At 41.2% G+C, this 11069-nt stretch overlaps 1 long non-coding RNA gene across 1 annotated transcript in view; it reads right to left on the reverse strand.

Annotated features, from left to right (window-relative positions):
• LOC102899873 overlaps positions 1 to 11060 on the reverse strand; it is a 69811-nt gene extending 58751 nt beyond the window's left edge. The window contains exon 1 of the long non-coding RNA XR_006599608.1: positions 10925 to 11060. This is a non-coding gene — a long non-coding RNA (uncharacterized LOC102899873). The remainder of the gene's footprint in view (positions 1 to 10924) is intronic.
• Positions 11061 to 11069: the final 9 nt, after the last annotated feature.

Consider the following 11069-nt stretch of genomic DNA (forward strand, 5'->3'; position numbering starts at 1 on the left):
TAATAAGGGATTTGGAGAGCTTTGATTTACAACTTGGATTAGAAGGAATTAGCCTTCCCCTGAGAAATACCTATCACCATTTGCTGCCTCATGCTCTGATATGATTTAAAATGTGATTTTGTGGGCAACAGACTTCCACAGTTTATAGTAAACAGTCAGCTGTAACTAGGTGCCTCTAAGCTTCTCTTCAAGGCTCATGACCTTGATTCTGTCCTTGTGCATTCAGAGTACATGGCATGCCCTACAAAGTTTCAGAAAGGGGAAAATCCTCCTTCACATTCTCCTATTTTCTGCACAAACCAGATCTCCCCAGTTCATTCCACAGAGATATTTACGGTTGCTGACTAGCAAATGCATTGAAAATATGCACAGCACGTTGCCAATGGATCTCCGCAAGAGCCTGTCAGTCCTGCTCTGCCCGACCTGCCACCACCCTGCAATGTCCAGAGTTCTGTTTGCACTGAGAGCTCTGGGGCTCCAGGGAGGCAATGCCTATCAACAGGGTCAGATGCACTTTCCAGCTGGCCTCCTCACCTCTGCTTTCCCCAACCTGGCAGACTAGTGGGTTGGAGAGGTTGCAGTCAGTGTGTTTTGACTGCTTCAGCTTCAGTAAAGGCCCATATATGCTTTATATGGGAAATCCATATAAAGCAAGCAATGTATTTTTTTGTGAGGGAAAGCAGGATTTGTGGGGGAGAGAGGAGGAAAGAATCTGTTGAGGGATGTGTGGGAAGCAGAATATAGCACGATGGAGGCCAGAACTCCTGGGGATTTGTTAGGGATGAAGACCAGAAAATTGTGGATCTGAGCAAGCCTGAGCTGACAGTGGACAGGCTGCCTAGCAGAGAAAGTGCAACCCAAGGCCAAGTTCCCAGAAAAGACTTCCCAATAGTAGAGTGTCTCCCATGCCCCTGGGTGGGCAGTGTGCATTCAAGTGAAGACATCCTGGAACAGGAATCAAACAGCAGTAGCTATGGTGACATCACCAGAAGCCAGTTCTCTCCAGTGCAACTCTAGAGCAGCACACATGGAGAATGCAGGCTTCCACAATCAATGCAGACTCTCCGGGGAGTTCCCTGAGGGCCTACATTCTGTGTTAGGGTGTGACTTGGTGGCTTGTGACAGAAACCCGTTCCAGGAAGCCCAAGAACAAAAAAGGATTTTAAAAGCCATGGGGTGGTGGGGGTGGTGGCAAGAGTGACATATAAAATCCAAATGCAGAAATGAGACTAGCCCTCTGAAAAGGCCTGGAACCAGGAGTTGAAGTACTTTAGATCTTTCTGTGTGTCTTGTCTCACAGCCACACGTACCAAGTGACTGATGGTCTCTCAGGGGCTGAAATCCCAGCTCCCAGGTGAGAGACTCCAAGTGCTCAGCTTGTTTCAATAGTTCACTCCTGATTCTATCAACTCTGGCTCGGGTGAGAGGTCATGAGGTGCTAACATAGCTGCTGGGAGCCGCCCTGTGAGTATGGCAAGGAGAGAGCTTCCAGGGCAGGAGACGTGCAATAGATACCTATTCCAGCCCTTGTCTCTATTGCGTGGTCCCCTCTTTCCTCTGATCTTTACATGGCTGCCCCCTTCTTGTTATCTCAGTTCAAACATGACCTCCTTGGAGGAATGTTCCTTGACCACACCAACTAAAGTAACAATTGTCCTCTCCCCGTTCCTTCCCATTCGCTCTCTGTTGTGGGCTGAAGTGTGTCTCCCCAAATTCTGTATGTTGAAATCCTAACCCTCGGTACCTCAAGAATGACTGTATTTGGAGATAAGGTCTTTAAAGAGGTAATTAAGTTAAAATTAGGTCATTAAGGTGGGCCCTACTCCAATAAGAGTGGGACCCTTATAAGAGGAAATTTGGACAAAGACATGTACAGAGGAAAGAACACGTGAGGACACAGGGAGGAGACAGCTATCTAGAAGTCAAGGACAGAGGCCTTTCAGAAGAAACCAAGCCTGTAGACACCTTGATCTCAGACTTACAGCCTCTAAAATTGTGAGAAGAGAATCTGTTGTTTGAGCCTCCCCATCCGGGAGAGCTGCCTCTCCTAGGGTCTTGCCTTTGCATCATGGTCCTAAAATCTCTGTACCTGTATAAATCAGCCAACCTATTGTCTGAGGATTAATACTGGGCTTCTCCCTGATTTCAAACAGCACAGTGATCTGTACATAGAAGTTACTCATTGATGTTTTTAATGATTTTATTAGACTGCTTTTTTTTTTTTTTTTTTTTTTGAGAGAGAGAGAGAGCCAGGGAGAGGGGCAGAGGAAAGGGAGAGAGAGAGAGAGAGAGAGAGAGAGAGAGAGAGAGAGAGAGAGAGAGAGAGAATCCCAAGAAGACTCCACACTCAGCCTGGAGCCAGATGCAGGGTTCCATCCCTCAACCCTGGGATCACCACATGAGCTAAAATCAAGAGTTGGACACTCAACTGACTGAGCCACCCAGATGCCCCTAGATTGCATTTTACACTTATCTTGGAAGAGTTTGTAAAGGCTTCAGTTGGGTACTAATGAGTCCTTTTTACTGCATGTATAGAAGTTATAAATTCCCTGGGCACACCTTGATCACAGCAAAATCCTTCTGTTAGTTTTAAGAAGCACTAAAGTGGCACCGAAGGGGACATGTGAGTAAGGAGGTGAAGCCAAAAGTATGTCTGATCCCACCATTAGATGTAAGCCCGCTAAGTAGGGAGGCATGAGCTTTATCTATCTCTGAAAAGACTCAAGATAACCAGAAAGAAAGGCAAGAGGGTGACTCATCCCTTGTCTCTATAACAACTCTTTTGGCTATCCCAGCAGCTAACCCCTTAAGGGAAGTGGTGCGTTGCTGGGCCACAGGCCTCATGACTCAGAGTCTTAAGACTTAATGTGTTTACTCATTTTCTTAAAGAGACAAAGGCCATTCCTGTGGGTAACTCTTTTTTAATGTCCATAAGTTAGTCATTTACTATGGATGACCCATTCAAGTAAATTGGCTGCCAGATTCCCTCTTCAGAGAAAGGATTATATTTTCATAACTAATTCCTAGCCACACAGTGATTCATCCCCAACACACAGTGACTTCTCTGTGCAAGTCTAAAGACAAGAGAATCCCATATATAGGGAACCATCTGTGAAGGATGCTGTATTGGAGTGAGTCTTATAATCAAGGAGGAAGAGCTAGCAGGCCCTTGTGGCCAGGGTCAGGTAAGTGAGGGGGAGAGTGCTGGGAGGGACAGTCCAAGTTAAACTCTAAATTTGAATGTTTGCTTCCTCCAATTTCCTTCTTAGCAATACAGTTTTATATACATCACATATCCATTGTTCTTGGACATCATAGGATCCCAAGTAGCTCACATTATAAGTCTACTTGGGTTGCTTGACATAATTTCTAAGTTTATAAGAACCCTGCAACCAATCTTACATTTTTAAAATATTTATTTATTTATTTATTTATTTATTTATTTAATTTAATTTTGTGTGTGTGAGAGAGAGAGAGAGAGAGAGAGAGAGAGAGAGAGAGCAAGCGAGCAGGGGAGGGGCAAGAGTGAGGGAGACACAGAATCCCAAGCAGGCTTCAGGCTCTGAGCTGTCAGCACAGAGCCCAATGCAGGGCTTGAAACCACGAACTGTGTGAACATGACCTGAGCTGAAGTCTGATGCTCAACTGACTGAGCCACCCAGGTGCCCCAAAGGTTTTTTTTAATGTTATTTATTTATTTTTGAGAGAGAGAGTGAGAGCAGGGGAGGGGCAGAGAGAGAGAGGGAGACAGACAATCCAAAGCAGGCTCAGAGCTGTCAGAGCAGAGCCAGATGTGGAACTAGAACTCACAAACCATAAGATCATGACCTGAGCCAAAGTCGGATGCTTAACCAACTGAGCCACCTAGGTGCCCCAAACACATTTATTTTAAAAATTTAAAAATTATAGGGGTGCCTGGGTGGTTCAACCAGTTAAGCGTTTGACTCTTGATTTCAGTTCAGGTCATGATCTCACTGTCATGGGATCAAGCCCCGAGTTGGGCTCCGTGCTGAGTGGGGAGCCTGCCTCGGATTCTCTCTCTCTCCTCTGTCTCTGCCCCTCCCCAGCTATGCTCTCTCTCAAAAAATAACATAACATACAATTAAAATAAAATAAAATATTTAAAAATATCTTATTTTTGAAGTTATTTATAGATGTGTATATATATATATATATATATATACACACACTAAATATACCTATATATCTGTATCTATATATTTTTTTGGTAAACTGTAATTTGGACTTTTCATTAATTTCCACCCTTCGATCCCATTGTATTCATGAGATTATACCACAATACCACATTTCCAATTTTCCATTTTGGTTTACTGAGTGAAGTCATTACCCAAAACATAGAACATGTGTGATTGCATCACTAGTTTACATCATAACCACCAGCTGGCCAGTTCAAACCAGGCTTCCTTTGTCCCACTGAGGTTATTTATAAGCTCCCCATAGTCTTGTTCTTACATGAGCAGCCTCTCCCCTGCTCAGTTCTTCTGCTAAAGAAAGTAGTGTGGCAGTGGCAGTATCTGCCCCATCCCTTGGGAAAGGTCCATTATCTCCTTGAGAGAACTCTCAGTGACACTAGGAGAACCTAGTGAGAACCCTAATGTCTGTCCCAGGAATCTGCTCTGGAAATCCCTGAAGAGCCAGCACAGCCTGGGGTATATGCAGAAGGGGAAGGAATGGCTGCCTCCCAGGGGAGGACTGTTTCTTGTCTTGTCTTGGGCCTGATACAGCTTCTCTCAACGCTTTCTCAAAGACAGTCCATTCTTTCCTCCCTGGGGCTCCAACCCTGCAAAAGAGGCTGGGCAGAGATTGGTTCCAACATCCTCTTCATTCTTTAGCACAAAATCCCTTCCTTCTCTAGCCCAAAACCCAAAAGCTCCAAGATATAGGTCAAGCACATACAGAGGCTTTCTCATACATACTATTAGCCAGACACAATCCAGTATGAGACAGGAAAACCATTCCTTAGAATTAAAACATGAATCCACAAAGCAACTCTCCTCCTTTGTTCTCTCAGAGATCATTTCACCTTGTGGTCAATTCCATTTCTGAAAGACCCCTTCCAACTTTAAAATCTACCAACTTTTGGTGACATGTTCTTGGTAGTGTTTTTTTTTTCTTCTTTCCACATCTCTCTCCTTCATGTCCTCCCCCTCCTCTTTCCCTCTGTGCCCTTCCTTCCTTCCTTCTTTCCTTCCTTCCTTCCTTCCTTCCTTCCTTCCTTCCTTCCTTCCTTCCTTCCATTCTTTAGTTCTTTCTGTTGTGTTCTTTGCCTCAACTTACTGAATGGCAAATATCCCATTTCCAGACACTTATTTCTCAGACTCTGATGTACTTTCCACTTGATCTATGTTGTGATCTTGGTCATATTGAATACTCTGTGCCTCAGCTTTCTCATCTTTAAAATGGAGATAAAAATTACCAGCAAAAAAATTGAATCAGCAATCAAAAAACTCCCAACAAACAAAAGTCCAGGACCAGATGGCTTCACAGGTGAATTCTACTAAACATTTAAAGAATAGTTAATACCTATTCTTCTCAAATTATTCCAAAAAATAGAAAAGGAAGGAAAACTTCCAAATTCATACTATGAAGCTAGCATTACCCTGGTACCAAAATCAAATAAAGACATTACAAAAAAAAAAGAAAAGAAAAGAAAAGAAAAGAAAAGAAAGAAAGAAAGAAAGAAAGAAAGAAAGAGAAAAAAGAAAAAAAAGAACTACAGGCTAATATCCCTTAAGAACAGAGATGCAAAAATCTTCAACAAAATATTAGCAACCCAAATCCAACAATACATTAAAAAAATAATTCACTGAGATCAAGTGAGATTTATTCCTGGGTTATGAGTGAGGGTGGTTCAACATTCACAAATCAATCAAAGTGATACATCACATCAATAAGAGAAAGGACAAGAACCAAATGATCATTTCAATAGATGCAAAGAAAGCATTTGAAAGTACAACATCCATTCATGATTAGAAACCCTCAACAAATTGGTTTAAAGGGAACACACCTCAACATAATAAAGGCTATATATGAAAAGCCCAGAGCTAACATCATCCTCAGTGGGGGAAAACTGAGAACCTTTCCCCTAATGTCAGGAACAAGACAAAGATGTCCACTCTTAACACTTTTATTCAACATAGTACTGGAAGTCGTCGCTATAGTAATCAGACAACAAAAAGAAATAAAAGGCATCCAAATCAGTAAGGAAGAAGTGAAACGTTCACTATTGCAGATGACATGACACTATATATAGAAAACCTGAAAGACTCCACCAAAAAACTGCTAGAGCTGAAAAATTCAGTAAAGTCACAGGATACAAAATCAATGTACAGAAATCTGTTGCATTTCTATATACCAATAATGAAGCAGCAGGAAAAGAAATTAAGAAAATAATCCCATTTACAATTACACCAAAAATAAGATATCTAGAAATAAACCTAATCAAAGAGGTGAAAGACCTGTACTCTGAAAACTATAAAACACTGATAAAAGAAACTGAAGATGACACAAAGAAATGGAAAGACACTCCATGCTCATGGATTGGAAAAACAAATATTGTTAAAATGTCTATACTACCCAAAGCAATCTACACATTTAATGTAATCCCTATCAGAATACCAACAGGGTTTTTCACAGAGCTAGGACAGAGTCTGAAAATTTGTATAGACCACAAAAAACCCTGAATAGCCAAAGGAAACTTGAAAAAGCAAAACAAAGGTGAAGGCATCACAATTCTGGACTTCAAGTTGTATTACAAAACCATAGTAATGAAAAGAGTATGGTGCTAGTATAAAAATAGACACATAGATCAATGGAACAGAATAGAAAGCCCAGAAAAGAACCCATAACATGTGGTAAATTAACCTTCGACAAAGCAGGAAAGAATATCCAATGGGAAAAAAGAATATCTCTTCATCAAATGGTTCTGGGAAAACCGGACAGCAACATGCAAAAGAATGAAACTGGACCACTTTCCTAAGCCAATACCAAAATGAACTCAAAATGTACTAAGACATAAATGTAAGACCTCAAACCATAAAAATTATGGAAGAGAACACTGGCAGTAACTTCTTTGACATCGACCACAGCAACTTCTTTCTGGATATGTCTTCTGAGGCAATGGAAACAAAAGCAAAAATAAAGTATTGGAACAACATCAAAATAAAAAGCTTCTGCACAGCCAAGGAAACGATCAACAAAACTAAAAGGCAACCTACACAATGGGAGAAGATATCTGCATATGACATTATCTGATAAAGAGCTAGTATATAAAATATATAAAGAATTTGTAAAACTCAATGCTCCAAAAAACAAATAATCCAATTAAAAAATGGGCAGAAGGTAAGAGTAGTTTTCCAAAGAAGACATACAGACAGCTAACAGACACATGAAAAGATGCTCATCATCACTTATCAGGGAAATGCAAATCAAAATTATAACGTGATATCACCTCACACCTGTCAGTGTCCAGAATGTTAACCATTACACCATGGAACGCCACTCACCTCACACCTGTCAGAATGGCTAAAATAAAAAACACAAGAAACAACAGGTGTTGGCGAGGATATGGAGAAAAAGGAACCCTTTTGTACTGTTGGTGGGAATGCAAACCAGTGCAGCCACTCTGGAAAACAATATGGAATTTCCTCAAAAAGTTAAAAATAGAACTACCCTATGATCCAGCAATCACACTACTGAGTATTTATTCAAAGAATACAAAAACACTTCAAAGGGATACATATACCCTGATGTTTACAGCTGCATTACTTATATTAGCCAAGATATGGAAACAGCCTAAGTGTCCATCAACTGATAAATGTATAAAGAAGATGCTTTACATATCACAGTGGAATATTATTCAGCTATAAAAAGGCATAAATCTTGCCATGTTGTAACAACATGGATGGAGCTAGACAGTATAATGCTAACTGGTATATAACAAATATCATATGATTTCACTCATGTGGAATTTAAGAAACAAATGAGCAAAGGGAAAGAGAGAGAGAGATAACCCAAGAAACAGACTTTAACTATAGAGAACAAACTGATGGTTACCAGAGAGGAGGTAGGTGGGGGAATGGGTGAAATAAGGGATGGCAATTAAGGAGTGCACTTGTCCTGATCACCACAGGGAGATTTAAAAAACCTGGGAGGGGTGCCTGCGTGGCTCAGTCGGTTGAGCGTTCACCTCAGGTCATGATCTCACGATTTATGAGATCAAACCGCGCATCCAGCTCTGCAACTGACAGCACGGAGCCTGCTTGGGATTTTCTCTCTCTCTCCCTCTCTCTCCCTGCCCCTCCCCCACTCACTCTTTCTCTCCCAAAATAAAAAATAAACATTTTTAAAACCTTGGCGGGCGCCTGGGTGGCTCAGTCGGTTAAGCGTCCGACTTCAGCTCAGGTCACGATCTCGCGGTCCATGAGTTCGAGCCCCGCGTCGGGCTCTGGGCTGATGGCTCAGAGCCTGGAGCCTGCTTCCGATTCTGTGTCTCCCTCTCTCTCTGCCCCTCCCCCATTCATGCTCTGTCTCTCTCTGTCTCAAAAATAAATAAACGTTAATTTAAAAAAAAGTTATTAAAAAAAAAACCTTGGGAAAAACTAAATAAAAATAATAAATAAATAAATATATAAATAAATAAAATGGGGACAAAAATTCTTGCCCCCAAATATATATGTAAAGCACTAAGCATAGTACACAGCACATTATAAGTGCTTAATGAATATTAGCTTATTACTCCTAACATTATTTTTTGATACACACATATGTTGTGAAATGATTACCACAGTAAAATTAGTTCACATATTCATAACCTCACACATTACTATTTTTTGTGTGTGTGGTGAGAACATTTAAGAATACTCTCTTAGCAACCATCAAATATGTAATATAGTATTTTTAACAATAGTCATCATGACATACATTAAATGCCCAGAACTTATTCATCTTGTAACTAAAAGTTTTTACCCTTTGACCAACATCTCCCCATTTTCTCCCACACCCCTAGACTCTGGTAACCATCATTCTACTCAGTTTCTATGAGTTCTTTTAGATTCCATATATAAGTAAGATCATATGGTATTTGTTCATCTCTGCTTGGCTTCCTTCACTTAGCATAATACCCTGAAGGTCCATCCATGTTGTTGAAATGGCAGGATTTCCTTCTTTCTCACAGCTGAATATTTCCGGGTGTGTGTGTGTGACATTTTTTTAATCCATTCTTCCATCAACAGACACTTAGGTTGTTTCCATGTCTTGACTGTTGTGAACAATGCTGCAATAAACATGGGAATGCAGATATCTCTTCAAGATAGTGATTTCATTTCCTACCCAGAAAGTAGGATTGCTGAATCATATGGTCATTCTATTTTTAATTTCTTGAGGAACCTCCATATTGTTTTCCATAATGGCTGTACCAATTTACATTCCAACCAACAATACACAAAGCGTTCCTTTGTTTGCATCCTTGCCCACACTTATCTCTTGTCCTTTTGATGATAGCCATTCTAACAGGTGTGAAGTGATGCCCCATTGTGGTATGGACCTGCTTTTCCCTGATAATTAGTGATGCTGGGTGCCTTTTCAGGTACCTGTTGGTCAGATGTCTTCTTTGGAAAACTGTCTGGTTCAGGTCCTTTGCCCATTCTTTAAATAGGGTTATTTGGGTTTTTTTGTTGTTGTTTGTTTTTGTTATTGTTGTTTGCTATAGAGTTCTATGAGATCCTTATATATTTTGAAGACTAACCTCTTATCAGATACATAGTTTACAAATATTTTCTCTCATTTTGTAGGGTGTTTTTTCATTTACTGATTATTTCTTTTGCTATGCAGCTTGCTAGTTTGATGTAGTCCCACTTGTTTATTTTTGCTTTTGTTGCTTGCACTGTGGAGTCTTATCCAAAAAAACATTGCCATAACCAATGTGAAGGAGCTTTTCCCTTGTTTCCTTCTAGGAATTTTGTTTTGCGGTCTTACAATTAAGTCTTTAATCCATTTTGAGTTGATTTTTGTGAGTAGATATCAGAACTTTAAAAACTTAATCTTAGGCATCCTTAACCATTTCACTCAGCTATTATTCAGTGAAATGATACCAAATAAATACCTTTTCTCTTGCAAGAATCACTATTTGTTGTAAGAAGTTTTCTTAGAGTGGTAGCTTTATCCTATTCCTGCCTCTACCAAAGACTTTTGTGTTTAAACTGTTCCTCCTTCACGGGCGCCTGGGTGGCACAGTCGGTTAAGCAGCTGACTTTGACACAGGTCTTGATGTCAAGGTTCATGGACTCAAGCCCCACTTCAGGCTCTGTGCTGACAGCTCAGAGCCTGGAGCCTGCTTGGGATTCTCTGTCTCCCTCTCTCTCTGCCCCTCCCCCACCAATTCTTCTTCTGTCTCTCTCTCTCTCAAAAATGAGTAAACATTAAAAAAAATTTTTTTTTTCCTCCTTCATCAGGACCCTGCCCAACCTTTGGGGAAACAAAGACTTTCTAGGAAGGTATTCATTATTTCATTCATTCATGAAAAAAAATATTTAGGGAGAACTTATTACACACCAAACACTGGGTAAGATGTGGGGAGCAAACAAGCAAAAGTAATTTAGGTCCGTCAGAGCGAGGTGGCACCCACATCACAGTTCAGAAAGTGAATGAATGCAGGGCCAAGAACCGGGACCTCCGCCCGCGGCCCTCCCTCCCTCCCTCCCACCTATCTCACCCAGCACCTCAGAAAACTTGCCAGCGCCCTCCCAGGGACACGAGTCACCGTGCACTTCTAGGAAAGGCTTTGATACTGAGAGAGGGTTTAGGGAAAATAAATGCAGAGAGGAGGAGAGTGTCCGCAATTCAGGCAGCAAATAAGCAAACAAGGGTAAAACAAGCCAGCAAGCAAAGCGTTAAGTAAGCATACTCTGAAAGCTTCGCAGACTCTGTCTTGGTCTGAGGAGTGACCAGGTGAATCTGGAGACAGGGCGGTGAACGTGGCCACAATTCCAGGTCTCGAGGGGGCGGGCGCAGGAGACCGACTGGAGGCTGCGGGGCTGGGGGTCTCTCCA

This window comes from Felis catus, chromosome B3 (genome assembly GCF_018350175.1).
Source record: "Felis catus isolate Fca126 chromosome B3, F.catus_Fca126_mat1.0, whole genome shotgun sequence".
NCBI lineage: Eukaryota > Metazoa > Chordata > Mammalia > Carnivora > Felidae > Felis > Felis catus.